The sequence below is a fragment of the Phoca vitulina genome, unplaced genomic scaffold (assembly GCF_004348235.1).
Source record: "Phoca vitulina isolate PV1807 unplaced genomic scaffold, GSC_HSeal_1.0 scaffold19, whole genome shotgun sequence".
In the NCBI taxonomy this organism is placed as follows: Eukaryota; Metazoa; Chordata; class Mammalia; order Carnivora; family Phocidae; genus Phoca; species Phoca vitulina.
This window is the reverse complement of record NW_022589722.1, coordinates 18,529,950-18,533,449: the sequence shown is the minus strand read 5'-3', so window position 1 is coordinate 18,533,449 and position 3,500 is coordinate 18,529,950. Positions and strand designations below refer to the sequence as shown.

Genomic DNA, 3,500 nt, shown 5'->3' with positions numbered 1-3,500 from the left:
CACCAAGTCATCAAAGGTGGGGTTCTAGAAGCCCAGAGGGTCTTTCTCAGCTTTATTCCAAAATGTTGGTTAAATTCCTTGGCCACTGAGAAGGGACTAAAAGACCATCCAGAACCAAAGTGAGTAGCACCAAACACCCGCACAACTTCCTTCCCATCTCTCCTCAAGTGACTTGTTTTTACTGGAACCTGGTTTCCTCTTCCTGTCTGGGAAACTCTGTTGACAAAGACTAACTCTATAAGGAAAGCAAAAAAGAAAGCTCTTTCCACCAGCCAGCCTTGGAATTTCACCAGGTTATCCTCCTAAACCTGAACCAAAATAGTCCATGACTCATCATGTGTACTTGGGGGGCCAGTGGGGAGGAGGGTTTCCCCATTTATCTTCCCAGGAGAACACATCCTGCATGTTTGCCAGTAAAAAAGGAACCTGTAGGGATGCCTCTGTAGGAAAACAAATTAGGAAAAAATTCATTTGGGGAAAACTCCATCTCCACCACAGTTGTTTACAATATCTAAGCTCCCTGCAGGCTGTCCTCAACCATCTTCTTGTCTTGCATTTCAGTGCACTCCCTGCTGCATCTGCTCATGCGACTCATTTTTTTTTCACAAATTTTCTTTCACTGCTTACCACTCCACCCCCAAGGCGACAAATTCCTGGTTGTGTGACCCCAGACACAGGGTCTTCAAGTTTTAATTTCCTGACCTGTACTGTGGCTAATAATGGTAGTAATAGCCTACGATGACAGAGCTCTTTGTATCCGCCACCCCACAAAGAAGTTATAAGGAGGAGCTCCTACCGCCTTCATTTCACAGATGGTGATGACACTCAATCAGATATGTAATGCACCCAAGGTAACACGCCAGGGGCAGAACCAGAACCAAAATACAGGTAGTCTGGCCCATGGTTTTAACCAATATTCTACACTCACCAACCCAATTCATCAGCATGTTTTGAAGGTTAAAAGATAACTGGAAAATGGTAAGCAGTGAATAAATATTGTTATATTATTGGGTGAAAATGTGTATCAAAGCACCTGTTATGGTGCCTGATTCATAATGGGCCTTCAACTTATATTAGTTCCCTTCCCTTCATACATCTTCTTGAAGCAACCGCCCTGACCATGAACTTCGCTCAGGCAGCCCAGAATGTGCTGTTTGAAGGTTATTCCTGAGACAGTTATAGCACTCAATAAATTTTTTTCCTTGAAATAGAGTCTTCTGAGTAACTGAATCATTGACAGGAGATCTGCCACTTTCTAGATGGTGCTTTAGCTCAAAGGTACTCAGCCATGGACACAAGTACCATCAGTGCAACACAGAGTTTTTGTGACAGTTTTTAAGAAACCCTGATTCTTGGTAAGAAAGCAGGGTTGTCATTTTCCATGATGGAACTCCCAACAGTAATATTCTTGTCTTTACCCATTGTCCTCTCCTTTATCACTTTATCAAAGATAAAGAAAAGCATTATATAATGATAAAGGGGCCAATTCTCTAAGAAGAAATAACAGTCCTGAATGTGTATGCGCCTAACAACAGAAGGCAAAAATTGATACAACTGCAAAGAGAAATAGAAGAATCCACTATTATAGTTGAAGTCTTCAACACCTTTCTATCAGAAATAGATCCAGCAGGCAGAAATCAATAAAGATAGAGTTGAACTCAACAGTGCCAACAGTTAATCCTCAAGCTCACATGGAATATTCACCAAAATAGACCACACTCTGGACCATAAAACACATCTTAACAAAGGTAGTGGAATAGAAATAATACAGTGTCTGCTCTCAGACCCCAGTGGAATTAAACTAGAAATCAGTAACCAAAATATAGCTGGAAAAATTCCAAAATACTTGGAGATTAAACAATACACTTCTAAGTAACACATGAGGGTCCCAGCTCTTGAGCTAAGTGAGAGGCATGCTGTGCAGCTGGCCAGGATGTTACAGGCTATTGGAGCTGTGGATGAGAAAGAGGAGCGGGCAGAGGAGCACTGTCCTGAATTCGTCCCCACTGAGATGAAGGAAAGAGAGGAAGAGGAAATGTCCAGTCCTAGTGCTAAGATCCCAGTCACAATTATCACTGGGTATTTAGGTGCTAGGAAGACAATACTTTTGAACTATATCTTGACAGAGCAACATAGTAAAAGAGGAGCAGTTATTTTAAACAAATTTGGGGAAGGAAATACAGTGGAGAAATCCCTAGATGTCAGCCAAAGTGGAGCACTCTACCAAGAAAGATTGAAACTTATAAACGTTTGCCTCTGCTGTTCAGTAAAGGACAGTGGCCTTGGAGCTAATGAGAATTTGATGCAGAAGAAGGGAAAATTTGATGATATACCATTAGATACCAGTGGATTAGCAGATCCTGGTGCTGTAGCTTCTCTGTTTTGCGTTGATGCTGAATTAGGGATTGATATTTATCTTGCCGGGATCATAACTCTTATGGATTCAAAATATGGATTAAAACATTTAGCAGAAGAAAAACCTGTTGGCCTTATCCATGAGGCTTCTAGGCAAGCTGCTCTGGCAGATATCATCATCATTAATAAAACAGACTGGGTTTCACAAGAGGATTTAAGCAAATTAAGAACGACCATTAGATCAATAAATGACTGGGAAAATTTTTAAAAACACAAAGATCAAGTGAGCTGATCTCTCTAATGTACTAGATCTTCATGCCTTTGACAGTCTCTCTGGAATACGTTTGCAGAAAAAGCTCCAACACTTACCAACCATGCACCCTCACTCTGCTTAGAGCATTATCACAGTCACACATTTAAGTACCAGGAAACATGAAGGAAGAAAGTCTAAATGTATTATTCAGAATCTTCTGTGGGAGAAGAATGTGAGCAACAAGGACAATGACTACATGGGGCTGGTTTTGATCAAAGACAAACCAAAACCAGTGATCGTCCAAGGTGTCCATGAGCTCTGTGACCTGGAGGAGACCAGTGAGCTGGAAAGAAGATGCTGAGACAACAAATCGATCAGTTCTTATTGATGGGAATTTGGACGAGGACATCCTTCAATAACTACTTATAGCTACTGTGACTGAAACAGAAAAGTGGTGGACAACACATTTCAAAGAAGATCAAGTTTGCCCATAACACCAGAAACATTTCTTATCAAAAGGATTGGGTGATACTGGGTGTATTTCAAGCATCTATTCTTTGCATTCCTTCTGTTATGAATTCCAGTATACTTTAAAATAATGCTTATTTTGTGGAATACATAAAATATAGTAAATAAGTACTGGAAAACACGTGACATTCATACAATAAAATATAATGTCCTCTGGAAAATAAATAAATACATAAATAACACATAGGTCAAAGAAGAAATCTCAAGAGAATTTAAAAATATTTTGAACAAATAAAAATACAACTTATCAAAATTTGTGAGATGCAGAGAAAACAGTGCTTAGGAAAATATTTATAGTACCACATACCTGTATGAGAAAAGAAAAAAGATCTGAAAATCAAGTATCTAAGCTACCATCTCAGGA

At 39.7% G+C, this 3,500-nt stretch overlaps 1 pseudogene; it reads left to right on the top strand.

Annotated features, from left to right (window-relative positions):
• Window positions 1-1,933: 1,933 nt before the first annotated feature.
• On the top strand, window positions 1,934-3,102 carry LOC116640098 (annotated as a pseudogene).
• The last annotated feature ends 398 nt before the right edge of the window (window positions 3,103-3,500 follow it).